This window comes from Cupressus sempervirens, chromosome 9 (genome assembly GCF_028749045.1).
Source record: "Cupressus sempervirens isolate cs-2001-9-10 chromosome 9, ASM2874904v1, whole genome shotgun sequence".
Lineage (NCBI taxonomy): Eukaryota > Viridiplantae > Streptophyta > Pinopsida > Cupressales > Cupressaceae > Cupressus > Cupressus sempervirens.
In genome coordinates, this window is record NC_143126.1 from 488892276 (window position 1) to 488913859 (window position 21584).

Genomic DNA, 21584 nt, shown 5'->3' on the forward strand with positions numbered 1-21584 from the left:
CTAAAAAGAAGAAAAGATCTTGCAATCCAAATGAATGAAAAACTCTACATTAAAGAAAGAATTGAAGGCATCCATTCTGACAATTCAGATGAAGCCAATGAAGAAATCAAAGAGCTATTAGAGCTAAATGGTAACCTTCAAGAAGAAGTAAGAAAACTAAGAAGAGAGAAAGAAATTCAGTTAGTAAGATTGTGTGAAGTCATGGAAGAGAAAAAAGAAAAGATAAAAGAAGAGATAGAAGGAAAGAAAAATGAAATTTAGTACCTATCCCTTCAGCAAGTAGACTTCATTAATCAACTCACCAATGCAAATGAAGAAATCATGAATCTAAGATCAAAAAATGAAAGATTGCTAAAAGACCTAAACACTAAAAAGAAAATCAATGAGAGGATGATGAAATCTCAAGTAGACATGGATCAATTGAATGAGCAAAGCTATTATAGACAAAAAGGAAAATTAGGAATTCGATATATAGAAGAAGGTGAATCATCCAATAAAGATGCTCAAAAGAATCAAAGACCTACTTGCAGTCACTATGATAAGATAGGCCATACATCAAACAAATGTTGTAGCAATGAGAAAGCCAAATTCAATGGAAAATGTTACAATTACAATCAACATGGTCATAGAGATAATGAATGCAAAGAGAAACCTAAATTTGAAGGCAAATATCACAAATGTAAGAAGCATGGGAACAAATCTTCAGAATGCAAAACTAAGATATTGAACCTAGCAGAACATATTGTAAAAGCTATATTTGGTTGGGAATATAACACTTGGTGTAGATATCATTATTGTGGAGAATTTGGACACATTGGAATGAATTGTGTAAAACATCACATGAGGACAAGAGATACTACCAGAAGATGTTTGATTTGTATAAAACTTGGTCATCTTGCCAAGAACTATATGAATATTGGAAGAATTGAAGATGATAAGAAATCCAAGGCTGATAGCATTAGAAAGTAGATGAGATAGAAATGGATTCCAAAATCTTCTGAGAATGCAAGTCCAAGAAATGATGAACATGTCACTCAAGAATTGGGTGACTCAAACATTTCCACTTGATCTCTTGCAAGGAGAACTAGAACCAAGATTTTGAAGAAGACATAATACATTAGTTCCAGTCAATAGAATGAAAAGATCCATATCAATATTGAAGATTCAAAGGGACCACTAAGCATTTAAGAAAATGATATTCTTTACTGAGCAAGGTCAAGTTACAGACCCTACTGAGCATAATTGGGAATTGTTAAAATTGTTATGTGATCACTGAGTCATGGATGACTTTGTCGAGCACTTAATGAAAGTGAAGTGGAATACAATCTGGCATTTGAGTGAACAATTGTACTAGGAATTTATAGAAATTTAAAGGCTAAATTTCATAAAAAGGGTGACATCATATTCATTTCTCACCTTGAATTTTTTAGAGCTATTTGTGCAAAGCAATTTCTAAGCATCCAAGTGATCTGTGAAAATTACTATTAATTTTTTTCATGTTCTCTCAAACCCTAATAAGAAAAATGGCATCCACTCGTACAAAATCAAAGAAAGGATTTGATATGTTGGTTCAAGGCATGGAATGAAAGGGACCAGACTTCAAGCTAAGTCTGGTTGTCATAGAAATGCTAAATTCGAGTAGAGCGCAATCTCAAATTCCATCAAAGGTATTATTGATAAATGATATGTGTTCATATTTTCGGTGTGCTATTCAAGGTATTAGAGATATAGAAATGGATGAAACCATAAAGAAGCTATGTGTGAATGGCATACTAAAACTAGAACATCAACACCTTGAAGCCAAACATTTGACTCATATTCCACACATGCCATAAGATTTTCAGATCAAATGGATAAGAGTTATCCTCAACCGTGTGCATAATAATTAGCTATGGTTGGAGTAACCCATTATGATAACAAAGAAGATGATCCATTGGATCACTGGTCTTCTAATGTTGACAAAAGATAAAATGACCAAAACCCTAAGTTGGGTCAAACTAGAAAAGAAAACCCTTACTGAGTGGGATGGAAGGGAAATAAAGATCAGATGTGTTACAAATATGGAATTGAAGTTCAAGATACATGTCATCATGCATAAAATATATAGCTTGAGAAAACTCAATAGTGTATCATGTGAAGCAATGGGTCTCACATACAAAGTAGTCAAGAATAACTTGTTACTTGACCTTACTGAGTTGATGTTGAATCAGTTCAACACAAATATGGAGGGTATAAGAACTTCAAAGAACAATCCTTGTCAGTTTGGTTCACTCTTAAATTTTCCATTTTTCTATGTGCAAATTTTTTTTTCCCTTCTAAAGGTACCATCGTATGGAGGAAGGTGTATGCGTGAAATGTGGCCTCTGTTTAACACACACACTTTAGCACAGTCCTTATATGTAGATTCATCCTAGAATGAACATGAGATTATTCACCTAAGAATAGTCTGGCAAGGAAACCTATTGCCTTCTATCTAAAGGGATTTTTTTATTAGATATCCTTAAATTCGAGGTCTAAGCAACCAAACCCTCTAAGAACGAAGGATTTGACTAAAGTTAATCTAAATGAATGTGCAAAGTAATATAGAATGATTATGCAACTAATTTAAGAGCTTGTAAAAGAAACTATATTAAATGTATGCATATTAAGAGCTAAATGAAATTAAGCTAAGGATTTAAAGATATGAAGATTTATGAGCTAAATGAGTATGAAATGCAGCAGCAATTCAATATCAATTCAAATCAACCTTTTTTTTGAAATGAGGAATTGAGAGCTTCTTAAATAGAATCCAAGAATTGATCAATGGTCAAGATCAATTTGGATGGATGGTCGAGATGAGATTCAGTTAGAATGGAAAGTTTCCTTATGAAAAGGAAGTTAACTTATTTCTTGTGAGTAGAATAAGGAGTTAACTGATTTAATTCCTTTATGATATCAGTCAACTGAGAGTTTCCATTTTTGAACTGAAGAGAGAATATTGGAGAAGATATTTGATTTAAGGAAATTAAATATGACCTCATAATTTAGTATTCTAAATTGAATAATTAAATTCAACAATTAGAATAAGAATATTTAATTAAATCAAATATATTTAATTCCTTTGTACATTACCTAAAGAAGTAATTTAATTTAATTAAAGTATAAACACTTATAACTAAATTAAATTTAATCAATAGGTTTAATGTAGCTAATTTGAGTCAATACTTAGGAATTAAATAAAGAGTGTGATTAATGCAGATTAGGATTTTCTGCAGTTGACAATTAAGTCAAGTAGCAAAAATTAGAATAAGAATTGCCTAATGAAATATGACTCAAGATTGATCAGATAGACTAGAATTGGTATAATGGCAATGATCCAATTTTGGGGTATTATATTTTGCCCCTCTTTGAATGAATGTGCAAGCAACACATTCAATTCATAGAAAATCAAAAAGCATGATGTGAAGATGAGATTGGTTTCGAAGTTGATGAGCTAGAGACCAATTGATAAGCTTTTAAGAACCATCTCCAGAATAGAGTTTGATCCTAAGGAATTCAAATAGAACACCTAGATAACCAAACTGATAAGCATTATAAAGGTTTCCATCAGAATGAAATTTAACCTTTAAGGATCCAAACATAACATCTAGATACTTGAAATTGATAAGCATTTAAAAGATTGTCTCCAAAATGGAGCATAATCTTTCAGGATCTAGATAGAACATCCAGATACCTAAAATTGATAAGCATTTTAAAGGTTTCCTTTAGAATGAATTTTAACCTTTACGAATCCAAACAGAACATCTGGATACCCGAGATTGATAGCATTTAAAAGATTATCTCCAAAATAGAGCTTAACCTTTAAGGATCCAGATAAAACATCTAGATACTTGAGATTGATAGAATTTAAAATATTATCTCCAAAATGAAGCCTAACCTTTAAGGATCTAGATAGAATGTCTAGATACCTGAGATTGATAGCATTTAAAAGATTATCTCCACAATAGAGCTTAACCCTTAATGATCCAGATAGAACATCTAGATACCTGAGATTGATAGCATTTAAAATGTTATCTCCAAAATAGAGCTTAACCTTTAAGGATCCAGATAGAACATCTAGATACCTTAGAGCAATAGCAAATAACAAAATTGAATTAGGAGACATAGAATTAGAGGAGTTGAGATTTAGATTTTCCCAATACCCATAATCAACTGATGACCAAATGAAATAGATGAAAAAGATGCCAAAAAGAGGGAAACAAGATGCCCCTAGTGGTGTCATAAGATGGACACAAGGTGCCCCGAGCAATAAGGATTTAATGATGCAATCATCCTACCCCCTAAGGAGTGAAATCGAAAGATGACACACAAGAAATATGATATAAAGCAGTATACAAAGAGATACAAAAGAAATATGAGATGCAATAGAATATAGAAGAGATCAAAATGATCAGAAGAAAATTTTGAGTTGATTTGCAATAATTTTGAGGTCTCGAAGACCAAGTTTGACCACAGTTGATTTGAGTTGAAAAGATTCCAAGCATTGCAAAGTATAAAAAAAATTAGGATTACACAAGCGTTTGATCACATTGGTCCCAAAAATTTAAAATGCATTTTTGAGCAACTTAAGTGTGTCAGATTTCAAATTCGATCTCGAAAATGGATTCAAAGTAGCCCAAATAGCCAAGAGGGTGATTGATCAATCATTTGTGCAGTCATTCAAAAACATGATACTTTGAAGAGATCAGCAATCCCTCATCATAGAAGGTGAAAGTAGATTTACAATTGAATCCCATGCTTATGCAAGTGAAGTATGCAATGCAAGACTATATTAAATGCAACCCTAGGTCTGGTTACCGAGCCTCGACAATTTATCATCACGAGACATAAACAAAGCTTATATATCCTACAATTACCACTGATTTTGCAATCATGGAAATATGAATAGGACATACGTCATAGGTTTGTTAGGATTAAATGTAAGCATTCAAGGCACAAGAAGCCAGAATGGCTAGAACATTTGTCCCTTTTAATGTAGCAAGTTATCATAAGCATCAGAGCATAAACAATAGGATGACTAGAATGTTACTTTCATGGAAAACACACCAGACACATGGGAGATCCCTCTTATGCTAAGTAATCAATAAGTGTTCTATCTGCAACAATCCTTGCATTTGTAACTTGAGACATAAGTGTGTTAGGTAGACTCGCAATAACCCATATATTCACTTAACAGGAGAAATATAAGTATGTACTATAGTATGAAGAGTTCACTCTTAACAAACAAGGAGAAGAACCAACATTTTTGACATATTCATATAAAATAAGTCAAGGTACACCTTGCCATCCAATATGAGATGGAGGCACTTATAGTGGACACCCCTCTTATAAGAACTTGTCAACTAATTGGAACTAAACTATAGACAGAAAGCAAAGAAAAGATCATGCCCCTAGTCATCACTTCTCTAGTCAAAAATGACATCATCGAGTTTCTCAAGGAGACATGATGAAAGAAAAAACAAAGCAATCAAAGAAAATGCTCAGCATATCCAAACAAGTATGTCATTTTAAGTTCAATGTTTGTGTCATGGTTAAGTGTCAGTGTCTAAAACATGGATGAAAGAAATCTCTTTAGTAGGGTGACAATAGTAGATAGACACAGTCAGGACAACTAGTGACTGAAGTCAAAGAGGAATCTTCAAGGTGAAGAACCTAAGAAGACTGAGTGATAGTAGACAAACACATCCAAGATGACTTATGACTAATGCAAGAGAGATCTTCCATAAAGGAATCTAGAGATGTGACCCAAGCAATAGTAGGTAGACATAACTAGAACAATTGGTGAGTTTTGCAAAAGAGATTCTATGAGGAGAATCTTGAAAAGAGTGACACTGGTGACAATAGGTAGACACAATTGAGACAATTGGTGAGTATCTCGAAAGAGATTCTATGAGGAGAATCTCAAAAAGAGTGACACTAGCGATAGTAGGCAGACATAGTTAGAACAACTAGTAACTATCATGAAAGAGATTCTATGAGGAGAATCTTGAAAAGAGTGACACTAGTGACAGTAGGCAGATACAATTGAGACAACTGTTGATTGTTACCTAAGAGATCTTCTGCAAGAATGACACTTTTTCCTATTTTTTTAGTTTTTTTGTATTTTTTTGAATTTTTGAATTTTTCAAATGTTTTTGGTATTACCAAGGTGCCTATTGCTATGTTTTCACCAAGATAATGATTTTTTTTTAGGACTTTTTGCAATTTTTAGATTTTTTCAAGATATTTTCAAATTTTAATAACCTTTTTTAGAGATTACTAGCTCTCAAGAAGGATTACCTTGATTTTGTTCCACTATCTACCAAGGTGTACGATGAGATGTAGTAGCAGGCTAGTGGATAAGTGGAAATGGATAGGGAAGGAGTATGAAGTAGTGAATGTTACCCTCAAGGAAAGTCTTCACAAGATTACCCAAGCTAGGGAAAAAGATATAACAATATAAGCTCATAGTGTAATGAAGGGTTTCACCTAAGTAATCCAAGAAAATGACCATGTCAAGAGATTGCTAAGAACTGAGTTTTCTTCTTTCTTTCATTAATCAAGACCAAAGGGTTAATTGAATAGGATAGAAAAATTTTTTTGTGGAGGTTATGAGTGAATAACTTTGGGAATGATGACATTTGAAGGATAAGCAAGATCATGATAGGATGTCATGGATGTAAGGATTATGCATGATGCCTATTTACTAGGTTTTCATCATGGTACTTGTCCAAGATGCCACAAGAAGTGGTTTTCACTATAGGATGGATTTATTTATCTTTACTTTTGCTACCAAGGTGCCTGTTTCCAAGTTTTCACTGAGGCACTTTTTCCTTTTTTTCTTTTTTCTTTTGGATTTTTAGAGTTTTTGGAAAGAATTCAAGCCTTTCTCAAGTCATATAGCATTCCTATAAGAAAGATAAGTTATGAGAAGCCAAATCCATAGCAAGGTACACTCAAAGATGTTGATAAGGTAATGGATGGGAAATGATAGGAAAATGAGAGGTAGATGGAGGATAAGGTTTTTGGTTTTGGAAGACACAAACAAACAAGGATGGCAAGTAGGCATAAGATTTAGAGGATCTCATAAGGTGGATGAGATATTAGGCAAGATCAACATTGACACACACCTTGAAGGGTAGTGGAATGATGGAGGAAATATGGATGAAATAGATTGAGGCTTAGATATATGAGGTGGTAGAATAATTTTGGAGGGAGATGGAGTAGAAGGCTTTGGAAGCTTGAATGTCAACTTTGATTTGTTTTCAATATTCAAGTCCTTCAAAAGAGACTTGGGAATCCATATATATTTTAATTTTTCATTAGATGTTTTGAAACAGATTTCTTCAATAACAGATTTAAGAATTCGCACTTTCCTTGGTTGAGCTCTTTGAATAGTGGACTTTTGTGGTCTCTTTTGTGTATTTTCCTTCTTGACATTCACATGTCAATTAGAGGAGACATAGTGAACTTTTGAGGATGGAGTCATGCACTTTTTTTTGAGTTGATCATCCATATTGCTTCCAAAGGACTTAGGACTTGCGGATGCATGAGGCAAATATGACTTGTTTAGATGGAAAGGTGAATGTGAAGAGTTCAAGTATGTGTATCTTTGTTGATCTTGAGGTAGGGTAGGAGGAACATGTAATGAGCTGAACATGGAAGTAGGAGATAGAGGAACATAAGGTCCCAATATGGATGGAAGACTTGAAGGTTTTAGCTTAGATGGATAAGGACCAAGAATAGATTTAGAAGATGCAAATGGATAGTGAATAGGGATATCAACATCCTTAGAGTGAACAACATGACCTAGGCCATTAATAGACTCATGAATAACCTTAGTAGGAGCAACACCTTTGATAGGAGAACTTAAACCTTGAGTATAATTTTGAAGTGGATGTGAAGAAGTAGAATAAGATGGGATGCTTTGATCTTGACAAGGATTTTCAGATAGCATAGGAAAAGTATTTTTCTCATGATCTTTAGTAATCTTATTAGGGATGGTGGAAGGAATATCATGATCTTGCCTAGTACAGGGGTATGATATGGGAGATGGAGAACTACATGGTTCTTGAGATGGAGGGATGACATCTTGAGGGATATGTGAGGGTTATTGATCTTGATCTTTAAATTTCTTAAAATCCTCTTGACATGGATCCACTTCTAAGGACAAGGTAGGATGCGGAGTTTGTATGATAGGCTCTTGAAGAGATAGTGAAGTGCTAGTTGGAGTGGGAATAATGGGAGTAGCAACGAATGAAGGTTTTGGATCTTTAGTTTGAGTATTATGGGAGAAGCTTGTAGCCAAGTCAAGATTAGCTTGGGTTTCTTTTAGAGGCAACCCTTGAGGGTACACATAGTCAATAGAAAAAGAATTAGGTGCTTTTTTTGGTGGAGGTATGTTGGAAAGCTTAGATGCTTTAGAAGGTGATGGCATGTTGGCAAAAGTAGAAGTTTCATTTGAACCATTGCTAGACATGGTTTCATGATGTTGATCCTTCTTGAGAGTAGAATCTATAGTAGATGAGAGCTTATATTTTTGAATTTTGCCATTATCAAAGAGATCTTGGATCTTGTTTTTCAGCTCCTTACAATGTGATGTTTTATGTAAATTATGTCTATGATAGGCACAATAGTTACTCATAAAGGAAATTCTCACCAAAGTGACCTTAGGTAATACAATGAGTTTCTTTTGAAGAAATTCTTCCAATGTTGATTCATAAGATCTTCCCAAAGGGGTGAAATCACGCTTTGGTTTAGGTTCCCAAGGTTTTTATTCAAAAATATTTCTAGATTTCTTGGGTGTTTGCAGATTGTTTTGAGATGGCTTGGACTCAACATTATAGGAAGGTAAATAATCTTGCAAGGAGAATTTTTTTGATGATGTGTCATCTTCCTACTTCAGTCTTTGAAGTTGAGTGCTCATTTATTGGATTTGTTGCTTCATGTTTGAAATAAGTATCTCTTCTTCCTCACTAGGCATATTGGATTTAAATCATTTTTTGTTAGCCATTGTGATGTCCTAGGTTTAAGTGAACAACCACACATAAAAAGTTTGATAGGTTTAGACTAAGACCATACCTAAAATGTCATCTCTATGTAGATTTTGGACTTTGAGTACTCAAGCACACCAAACACATCAACAATCCTATCAAGGCTTTCAACCAGGATATACAAAGATGAACTATAAGGTGTCCTTGATATACACAAGGTATGTGAGGCCCAAATCTGTAGATGAAAGAAAATAATGCCACAGTCGGGAGGAGACGATAACCCAAATCTCCACCTTCACTTTCCAAAAGTATAAAGTTCTTTGGGGCTTAGTCAAGAGTGACAAGATTATACTTCCAAGAGAGGTGTATTTCGATTCACCTCTCAATATTTATACTCTACCAAAACACAAGAGTTGAGTTCATTCCAAGGAGTGATGAAATCCCCAAGCAGGCCTCCTAAAAAAATAAAACAAGTCCACTTATTTCTTGTGCACTCAAGATCACCCAAAGATGCGAGAGGAGTGAATATGGAAGTGGACTTGGGGTTTAAAAGACACTCATTATTTTCCAATGAATCTTTAGTTTTTGTATTCTACTCTTGAAGACACTCATGTTTAGCATGCAAGGTTCTTTCCAACTTATAGCGTCGTCAACATAATAAATTGAGAGTTCGTCAACAAAAGTAAATCGAGCGTCATCAACATAAGAAATAGATAGAGAAAAGATTCAATTCCTTTATGAATTCAAGATTGAATGTATTCATTTTAAGCACCAAAATCCAAATATTTCATCGCAATGGTTCTTTGATCCTTAAGCACTCAAGATTGTGTTGATTAACATACATTCCAATGAAAAATGTGTTCTCTTTAAGGCACTCAAGAATGTGTTATAGCATTCATTCCAATGAAAAATATATAGATTTTAATCCATGACATTCAAGATTGAGTTTTTAGAACATTCATTCAAACGAAAGATTTGTCAATTTATTAAGACATTCAAGATTGAATTTGATTGTTTTAGATTTGAAGGCACTCAAGAGTGTGTTTGGATTTTAAATTTAATTGCAACATTCATTCATAGACAAATGATTAATCATTCAACTTTATTACTTTCTAATTTAAAATCCTCCCATATCCTTCATTTTCACTTTCCACATACCTACAATAAAAAAAGTTTGATTAAAACTCAAGGATTTCCATCATGAATTAATGTTTTGATGAAAAAGCTTTTTAAAAAACATTTAAAATGAATTTCTTATCAGAAAAATTTTAAATTTTTACTGTGACTTCTTGAAAGTGTCCCAAATCTGCAATAAAATTTTTAGATCAAAATGTTGAAATTTATCTCATAAATTAATTTTTTTTATGAAAAACCATTAAAAATTTATTTAAAATATATTTTAGATCTAAAAAATCTGAAATTTTTATTGAGGCATCATAACATCATTCTAAACTTTTAGTGAAAATTTTAGATTTTAATTTGATTATTTGGTAGGTAAGTTAATTTTTTAATGAAAAAACCATTAACAAATTACTAAAAATTCAATTTGTTTCCAAAAATTCTGTAATTTTTACTGTGCATGCCAGCCGTTTTCCAAAACTTGTGAAAAAAAAATCAGTCAACACACATTGGTTTACATGCTTAGATAATTTTCATATGATAAAATCATTAAAAATATATATAAAATAGAACTTTTATCATAAAAATTTGAAATTTTTCATGTGATTTCACTCTATTGTGTAGAACCTTTAGTAAAAAAGTTTAGACCAAAATTCATCAATTTGATATACTTTTTTATGATTTTTATGAAAAATCATAAAAAAAATGTTTTTTTTTTAAATTTGATTTATTTTTTTATTTATTTTTAAAACTTCAGAACATGAGAAGGAAGAAGAAGAAGAAGAGAAATAGAAGAATATCAATATGGAGAAGAGGAAGAGGTTTCTCAAATGCTCATTTTCTCATGATTGTTGGATGCCTTCTCGAAGTGTCTCCAAACCTACAACAATTTAAACCTACAAAACAAGATATAAACAAAAACTAAAATGGAAAACTAGAAGAATGAGGCCAAAAAGTTGATTTCTCAACCCCATGATGGGCGCCAGAAATGTATGATGGAATGTGGCCTCTGTTTAACACACACACTTCAACACAGTCCTTATATGCAGATTCATCCTGGAATGAACATGAGATTGTTCACCCAAGAATAGTCTGGCAAGGTGACCTATTGCCTTCTATCTAAAGGGATTTTGCTTATTAGATATCCTCAAATTCAAGGTGTAAGCAACCAGACCCTCTAAGAATGACGGATTTGAATGCATTTAATCTAAATAAATGTGAAAAGTAATCTAGAATGATTATGCAACTAATTTAAGAACTTATAAAACAAACTATATTAAATGTATGCATATTAAGAGCTAAATGAAATTAAGCTAAGAATGTAAAGATATGAAGATTTCTGAGCTAAATGAGTATGAAATGCAGCAGCAATTTGATATCAATTCAAATCAACCTTTTTTGTGAAATGAGTAATTGAGAGCTTCTTAAATAGAATCCAAGAATTGATCAATGGTCAAGATCAATTTGGATGGATGGTTGAGATGAGATTCAGTTAGAATGGAAAGTTTCCTTATATAAAGGAAGTTAACTAATTTCTTGTGAGTGGAATAAGGAGTTATCTGATTTAATTCCTTTATGATATCAGTCAACTGAGAGTTTCCATTTTTGAACTGAGGAGAGAATATTGGAGAAGATATTTGATTTAAGGAAATTAAATATGACCTCATAATTGAGTATTCTAAATTGAATAATTAAATTCAACAATTAGAATAAGAATATTTAATTAAATCAAATATATTTAATTACTTTGTACATTACCTAAAGAAGTAATTTAATTTAATTAAAGTATAAACACTTATAACTAAATTAAATTTAATCAATAGGTTTAATGTAGCTAATTTGAGTATATACTTAGGAATTAAATAAAGAGTGTGATTAATGAAAATTAGGATTTTCCACATTTGACAATTAAGTCAAGTAGTGCAAATCAAAATAAGAATTGCCTAGTGAAATAGGACTCAAGATTGATCAGATAGACTAGAATTGGTATAATGGCAATAATCAAATTTTGGGGTATTACAGAAGGATGTACTTGTTCTTTATTAGATCAATGAATATGTAGCTAAAATGGGAGAAAACTATAATAGTATTATGGATAACTACTTTGATGCATTTAAGGACAAGATGAATAACATATTTAGGATACCAAAGAAACTTTTTGGTGATTACAAAGATGATTTTTTTTATGGTTGACTATGATAAAGTATATATTCAAGAAATTAGACCAAGAAATGTATGGGTCAAGCCTCTAGGTTATGAGGTTAACATTGATTAAACCAAGGACATTATCAAAGCATTGTTAAATGAGCTTGTTGACCCAAAATTTGCATACCTTGGCACCTATGATGAAACAAAGACAAGAATAGAACTTGAAATAAAACTCCCTCAAGCAGTCAACAAAGGAAAGAAGAGAATTGCAAAAATGAAAACTAGCTCCACTCTTCTATTGACTGAAGGCAAAGGTGATGATATTGAGGATGATGAAGCAGAAGATGAAGAAAAGTTGGAAGAAGAAGAATCTATAAAGAAGAAAGGTAAGGTTATTATAACCAAACCTACCAAACCATCTATTGTTGTGTTCACAAGGAGGGCATCTAGGAAGAAATAAGGTGGAGATGTAATCTTCAAAAAGCCACCACCCTCTTTGCAAGAAAAGTTCAAAGAAATTGACACTAGAGTCACTATGGAAAACTTCAAAGCATTAAGATATAAAATAAGAACTGCAAAGTAGTAGAAGAAAATTGAAGACATGTTTATGTCTAAGATGTCAAAATGGAAATATTCTCTAGACCATCTTGTTCAATATATTCCAAGTGAATTAATGGAGAAAGTTACACCAAGATGGGAACATGCAAGAAAAACTACTAAAGACATATGATTAGACCCTAAGACAACTCATACCAGGTTTAAGTGATAAAGAAGTAAAAGAATCCTTAAAGAATAATGAGGAAAAGCTTACCTTGAAGTTTAACACTCATCTAATTTTGATCAATGGCATTGAACATGTAGTAAAAAATGCTACAAACACATGGAAAAGCATCTATGATCTTTATAAGAAGAATGATTTTTTTCTCAATGTCAGTGATGAGGAAGATAATGGTAAACATAAAAAAAGATGAGGAAATTGATGATGAAGAAGTAATACATTATGATAACATAGATGACGAGGAACAAAAATAGGAATAGGAAGCTACCAAGGAAGATTTAAAAGGATTTTAGAACATAGAGAAGACCAACCTAGAGAAAATTTCAGCAGTGGTCATAGCCTCACTTCCTCATTCTCTGAGTGAAGCATTGAAAACATCAAGCCCAAACAAAGCTACTGCAAGATTGATTGTGTCAAACATTGCAAGTACTCAATCAAAATTTTCACCTATTCAGCTTAGTACTTCATTGACTAAAATGACAAGCACTTCATCTACCAAGCAACCAACACTTCTCCTTCATTAGTTTTGATTACACAAGGTATTTCATCAATAAGTATAGTATCTAGCTTTTTAGCCAGTCCTACTATTTCTACCATTGTTTCCATTCCTAGCATGCAAATAATAAGTACAAAGATAGTTGAGACAAAGCCTCAATCGAGTACAAAATTTTTTAGTAAAGGCAAAGAAAAAGAAGAGGAAATTGATTTTGATGAGGAGATTGTTATTTCAAATTGGGACATCTCCAATCTTAATCCTAATCAAATGCATTTATTTGGAGAGCTACTTTAGACGAAAGATAAGCAACAGAGGCTTAGAGGAGAAAGAAATAAAGAATTTCAAGTGCTTGAAGATGCAAAGAATATTCTAGCAGAGGCACTTAGAATAAGGGTTGACACTTCTCAACCAATTTTGGATCAGTTAGTAGAGGTAGTCTAGAAATTTAATGAAGATTTAAATGGATAGGAGAAATTGTTGTAGAGAGTGGAGAAGAAATTTGACAATAAATTTTTGGAGCTAATTACAAAAAAGATTACAATTCATCAAGTAGATCTATCTACTATTCTAAGCTCATTGGAGAACTCTTGCAACAATGTAACTTCATTATTTGGTAAACTCTATGATACTTCAATTTTCACCAAGGAAATCAAAGATAAACTTTCAAAGATTGATGAATATCTAAAGGCAAGTGCACAATAACTGAAACTTGACCTGAGTTACTGCTCTACCCACTACACAGAGATCAAATTTTTAACTGATATGTAGGAAAAATTGCTAAGAGAAGAAACCGAAATAAGAGCTACACTAGTAAACATGTAGGGCATGATTTTCCTAAATATGGATGCATTGTAGAAACATATTGCACATTCTCCCTCATCCATGATAACAACTTCTTAATTGTAGATCACATGATAGAACTTTCAGTAAAGTTCAAGTTGCATTACACATATGCAAGGTGTTACAAGAAAATTGGGACAAGACAATGGCACTGATTCTAAAGGTACATTCAAATTTCTTGTCATATTTTGGCATTACTATAAAGTATATAGCATAAATCTTTGGTATTAATATCAAAAAGGGGGAGAATATGTATATTATAAAGAGGAAAAGATATAATATAAGATGTACTATAATAAAGTGGGAGAAAATGTATATATCAGATGTGAAAAGATGTAAAGTATATTGTATATATATGTATGGGGAGCATTATCATATCATATATGTATAGAATTATCATATCATATATATACACATACTCAGAGAAACATCTCTTACAAAAGAAATTTTTAAAAATCCCAAAAAAAAAGTACTCTACTGAGTTGGAGACACAGATGTAGAATAAAAGGTGTTCTTGAACTTTTTGAATTCAGTTTTGACTAATAAGTGTTCTTTTCACTAATGCCAAACGGGGAGATTGTTGACTTTACAATCATATTTTTTATTAGTGACACACACTTATTTAGACAGATAGTATTTATTGACATTATTGTACAATTAATAGCATTAACCAACATTTTAAGCTTTACCAAGTTCTACGATTGCTACAGAGTTCAAGGAATAGTATTCAGTTTACGCTGAGTAGTTTCTACTTGTATATGAGCAATGTTAGTATGCTAATAGAAACCAAATTTAAATAAAGCTTCTACAAACTAAAAAAAATTCATAAACTTCAAGATAGACAAAGATGAGTTCTCAATTGAAAATATGAGCCATTAAGGAGCTCTCTCAATGAGAAGCTCTCTTGTTGAGTGGCTTTATCTAAATGGATAGGATGTATGCTCAATATGCTTCCAAAGGCTTCAATGGATGATTGTGGATTTTTGGTGTGGATAGATGGCTTTAGTATGGATTTGGCTCTCAAAATAGCATTATAACTTTACTTCATGGATTGTGTTATTTTGCAAAGGGGAAGGATCCAATTTATAGGCAAGAGGCTTGAGGGATTGAGGGCTAAGATGCAAGGATGAGAAAAAGCTCATGGAGGGCTCAGATTGCATGAGAAGAGAGCACATGGATTGTGCTTTCTTATAGCCAATCAAGGAGTGACACATGTCACATGGTGAGAGGATGGAGGAAAGGGGAAGGATGAGTCAACAAAGGAGGCTCAAGGGATAAAATCTTCATAAAGACCCTCATAATGACTTGTAAGAGCAATAAAAGGGCTTGTAAGAGTCATTTATGACCTAGTGGACTTCATAAAGTTTTATGGTTGAGATATTTTGAGGGTGATGAGAGCAATTTCGGCTTGGACATGATTAGGAAGGTTTTAAGCTTGTTTAGGCTTGTGCAAATGATTAGAGGATGGATTAGGATGGTTTAGGATTAGCTTAGGGATAGGCAAGTGGATGGCATTTAATGAGGGTGGGTGAAGGAGGAGATATTTGTTAACTTTGGCTTGGTTTAGTAAGTTTTAACCCATGTTTAGGGAATGTAAAAAGGTTAGGAGGGGATTAGGATTAGGTTTAAAGACATCTTCTAGAAGATTCTAGACTTTGGATAAGGATAAAGACTTTCTAGAATAGTCTAGAATTTCCTAGGATGAGGATGAAGACTTTCTAGAAGAGTCTAGAACTTCTTAGGATGAGGATAAATTAGATTTTTAGGAAATAAATAAAGTTTTATTTATTTCAAGGGTTTGGGTTGAGGAGATATTTATTAAAAAAAAATTAATAAACATCAGGATTAATATTTAATCTTAATTAAATATTTTGAGTTGGGATTAGGGGTAGGAAATGATGGGATTAGCCTTTAATCAAAATTAAAGAAGGATTAGAAGATTTTGGAAGAGGTTATTGGTCATAAGGAAATTGGCCAAGTTTTGGGCAAAAAATAAAATTTTAATTTATTTTAGGATTTTTGGTCAATTTATTAATTAAATAATTAATAAATAAGGAAATAATGTTTAAATAAGATTTAAACATTTTTGGGAGGGATTCCTTAATTAAATATTTTTAATTAAGATAAAGGGATTTAATGGCATAAAAATTAATTAATTAAATAATTAATTAATAAATGATGATGTCATCAGGTATTTTTTCAAAAAATAAAAATACTTTATTTTTTAAAGGATTTTTTAGGTGTCTACATTTTGCCCCTCTTTGATGTGATGCCGCAAGTGGCATGGCATCAAAGATAAGAAAATAAGATGCCCAAGGCTAGAGCAGAAGAGGAGAGAATGGACTGTGAGATGCCCCCTCAAGAAGGCAGCGGGGAGAGAAAGCGAGGCTCGGTGGCTTATTGAAAAATACAAGAATCTGGGATGAGCAAGGAGACTCAGATTGGATTAAGAGAAGTGGTTTAGTTATCTCAAACTCTTACTATGGGAGATTGATAAAGGGAGAATCAAAGGCACAAGAGGAAGCAAGCTTAAGATCGCAAGGATTGCAGAGGATGAAGGAGCGGAGCATTATAAAAAAGAATCCAGGATAGGGAGATGGATGAGGGGATTATAAAGCTGATGCAATAGGATTTCAAAGAGTTAGATTGGCGGAAGATGGGTTTCGGAGATCCCTAGGACTAGGATTGTGGATCTCGAAAGATGAGGCTTGGTGGGTTGATTTGGATTGGTGGATCCCTAAGACTAGGATTGTGGATCCCTAAAGCTAAGAGTGATGAATGATTCAAAGAGATACTGATGCATCAGCTGGGGTAGGAGAGACAGATGCTGGATATGGATGGGGGATAATGGAGATGAAGGAAAATCATTGAAGCTTTTTGAGTGGGGGGATACTTCAAAGAGAAGTACCACCATGTAGTTGAACACTAGATTATCTATAAGACTATTGGTTAATTGCCAAGGTTACCAAGAACATCAAGGCCTTTTCACCAACCGTCCAAAGGACTGACAAACTAACTCAAAACAAACACACAAGGATTGCCCCAGCATCACACATGAATCCTAGAGGAAGCAGCGTGGAAATGACACTAGAGAACCCACAAGCATAAAAGAAAAACCAACGAAAGACCTGATCAAGACCTTACGCTCTAATTGCCCCATTCGTAGCATACCATGATATGGAAGATCGTGGGAACCTTGAGGAGGGAACAAGGAGATTGCTTGGAAAAGATACTCCAAGACCCAAAAGGGAAGATCCCAAATCAAAAGAAAGTGAAAATCCAAAAGAGAGTTGTTTGCCAACGAGATGGGTAGGACAAGGTACTAACGAACCAAGATTAGACATGAGGAAAGCTATATCCTGCAAGGACCTATCGGAGAGCACCGAAGGTGGTGGATTTGGATGAGTGATACATCTGGCAAGCTGAACTAAGAAAGATAACACTTTAGTGACAGGAAATCTAGCTAAAGGATACGTTGGAGTAGCTAACCAAGATGTGTGATGGGTGCAAGATGCTGATCAAGGACAAACTGACATGAACGCTGGATAGATACAATGGTACTAAGCTAAAGAGGATGTACAAGCTGATGGACCAAGATATGTTACAAATGTACAAGTTTGTTCATGTTTTGGTTTTTGTGAGATGGAAATGTTTGTGAAGGATGGGATGTCTATAATAGGTGATAGGTGGATAGGTAGATGGTTTGCAAAAAGCTTAAGTGAAAATGGGGTTTTGTGTGTGCACATGATAGTATACAAGCTAGGATACAAGATTATTTATAGGCTGGAATATGGGACAAACCTTGGACAAGATTCGGATAGACAAGGTATAGTACAAGATTTACAAGGTATAATACAAGCTTTCGTACAAGATTTATAGGCTGTATAGGAGGTATTTACAAGCTTCATCAGATTTTGGATATTTGGTTGGAACACCAAAGGAAAAAGCAAGTGTGTCTTATGGGATGGTGGGTGAATGGATGAGGGATAGGATAGTGATAGATAATGGATTAGTCTTTAGTACACAAGGTGCCTGAATTACCAGGTTTTTACCAAGGTACCTATCCATGGTGCTTGAATTGCCAAGTTTTCACCATTGGACGCTTATTTCTCTTTACTATTTTTTTTTTCCTTTTTTCAAAAGCTAGGTATACCAAGGATCTTCAAGCATAGAAATTATTGAGATGAATGATGTTAGTAGGATCATTCAAGAGTTCTCCTTCCTGTGTAGATAGCTGATAGGCTCTAGAGCCAAAGGAAGCAGTGACAACATAAGGACCAAACCATGTAGGTTCAAACTTGCCTTTCTTTTCTCGATCTGCTTGGACTTTCATGTTTTCTTTAAGGACCATGTCACCTGGCTGAAAGTGTTGTGGAAGCACCTTCTTGTTGAAATTTCTTTTGAGACAAGTTTGATAGACTGTGAGATGATCATAGGCTTGTTGTCGCTTCTCGTCTAAGAGATCTAGCTGGGTGAGTCAAGCTACTCTATATTCTTCATCTGATATTTGCCCCTGCAAAGATATGCACAAGGAGGGAAGTTCAACCTCTATACGTAGTACCGCTTTGGCACCATAGACTAGGGAGTATGAATTTGTGCCTGTGGATGTATGAAAGGAAGTTTGATAGGCTCATAGGGCTGGATTTATTTGTAGGTGCCAATCACGGCCGGAATCATTGACAACTTTCTTTAGAATTTTTAGGAGGGTTTTGTTAGTTGCCTCTGCCTGGCCATTACCTTGTGGGAAATATGGGCTAGAAAAGTGGTGATGGATGTGGAGGGAAGTGCATAATTCTTCCATGTTGAGATTTTCAAAGTTACCTCCATGGTCGGTGAAGATGGTGGATGGGATGCCGAAGCGGCAAACAATGTGGTACAAGATGAACTTGGAGACCTGAACTCTTGTAGCTGAGACTAGGGGGACTGCTTCCACCCATTTAGTGAAATAGTCTGTAGCTGTTATTATCCATTTATGTCCATCAGATGAGAGGGGTGTGATAGTTCCAACTAGATCAAGGCCCCAACAAGCGAAAGGCCAAGGTGGTGCAATAGGCTGTAGATCCTATGCTGGAGCGTGCACAAGATTTGCATGCTGCTGACATGGGAGACACTTTCTGAAAAAGTCACAAGAGTCTTCTTCAATGGTAGGCCAATAGTAGCCTACTCTAAGGATTTGTTGCGCTAGGACAATACCACTCATGTGGGCATCGCAAAGTCTAGAGTGTACTTCCTTTAACACCATCACGGCCTCATTTTGGTCTAAACATCGAGAGAGAGTATCGTGATAACCCTGACGGTATAGGGTATTGGCTATGATAACATAGTGGGATGATTTTCGGATGAGGTTCTAGCATTGGGTACGTGTGAGGTGAGGGGATATGATACCATCGTTAAGGTAAGTGTAAATCTCATGGTACCAAGGGGATTGGGGACCAACCAAGATACAAACACGGTTTGAATCCTCATTCGCATAGGCGGGTGTGAGGAGGTGCTCCACTAAAAACTCATACTATGTAGCTGCTTGGGGAATTTCCAAGAGCGAGCCTATAGTAGCCATAGCATCTGCTGCTTTGTTCTGTATTCGAGGCACTTGTGTAAAATGAAGCTTTGTAAAATGTTGGGTTAGCTGATCAACTAGCTCTTTGTAGGGTAATAGCTTTTCATCTTTGGTTTGATATTCATTTAGGGCTTTCTTGATGATGAGCTGAGAATCGCCAAAGATTTGTATCTCAACAATGTTCCATTCTGCAGCTATCTTTAATCCTGCTATGAGGGCCTCATATTCAGCTATATTGTTGGTGCTAGGGAATTGTAGCTTGAAGGCTTTTGGAATGTAATCTCCTTGAGGTGTGACCAACAATATTCCTACCCCTGATCCATGAGATGTGTATGAGCCATCAAAATAAAGTTTCCATGGGGGTTGTTCTTCAATTAGACAGATATGCTCATCTGGAAATTCTGTGATCATTGGATAAGCATCTATTAGAGGTGCATCAGCTAGGTGATCTGCTATAGCTTGCCCTTTGATTGCCTTTCTATCCACATACTGGATGTCAAATTCACTAAGGAGCATAACCCATTTGGCCAAACAGCCTGTAAGTGTTGTTCTAGAGAGCATATACTTAAGAGGGTCAATCTTGGAGACTAGTTGGATGGTATGACTTAGCATGTAATGGCGAAGCTTTTGAGTTGAGAAAACAACTGCCAAACAAGCTTTTTCCATAGGAGTGTAATTGAGTTCATAACCAATTAGGGTTCTATTGATGTAGTAGATGGCTCTTTCTCTGTTGTAGTCATCAAGCTGTGCTAGAAGTGCCCCTAGAGTAGTAGGTGTTGCTGATATGTACAAAATTAGGGGACGACCAGGAACTAGTGGAACCAAGATAGGGGGATTGATGAGATACTACTTGAGATGGTTGAAGCTACACTGACATAAAGTATCCCACTTGAAGTTCTCATCCTTCTTCAGTAAATGTGAAAATGGTGTACACTTATCTGCAAGCTGGGATGTGAAGCGTCGAATAGATTGGAGCTTTCCTTGAAGAGAGCGAAGCTGTCGCAGTGTCTGGGGAGGAGGCATGTCTAAGATAGCCTTGACCTTCTTGGGGTTGATCTCTATACCTCATTTAGAAACTATGAAGCCTAGAAGCTTGCCAGATGTGACCCCAAAGACACATTTCTTGGGATTCAGCATGAGATGATATTTGGCTAACCTATCAAAGACTTTCTCTAGGTCAGCAAGATGATCCATGAAGGTATGAGACTTGACCAAGATATCATCCACATAATCCTCCAAAATGCTATGGATGAGATCATGAAAAATGGCTGTCATAGCTCTTTGATAGGTAGCCCCAGCATTCTTTAGGCCAAAAGGCATCATGTTGTAGCAAAAGGTTCCCCAAGGGGTAGTGAATGTTGTCTTATGTTGATCCTCTTCTGCAATATTGATTTGATTATACCCAAAAAATCCATCCATGAGGGACAAAATTTCATGTCCAGCTATAAGATCTACAATCATATCTATGTTGGGCAAGGGAAAATCATCTTTTGGACAAGCTTTGTTAAGATCTCTAAAATCAGTGTAGATTTTGATGTCACCGGAAGGTGTAGTGACAAGGACCATGTTGGAGATCCACTCTGAGTAGTCGATAGATCAGATAACCTTAGCAGCTAACATTCTTTCTAATTCAGT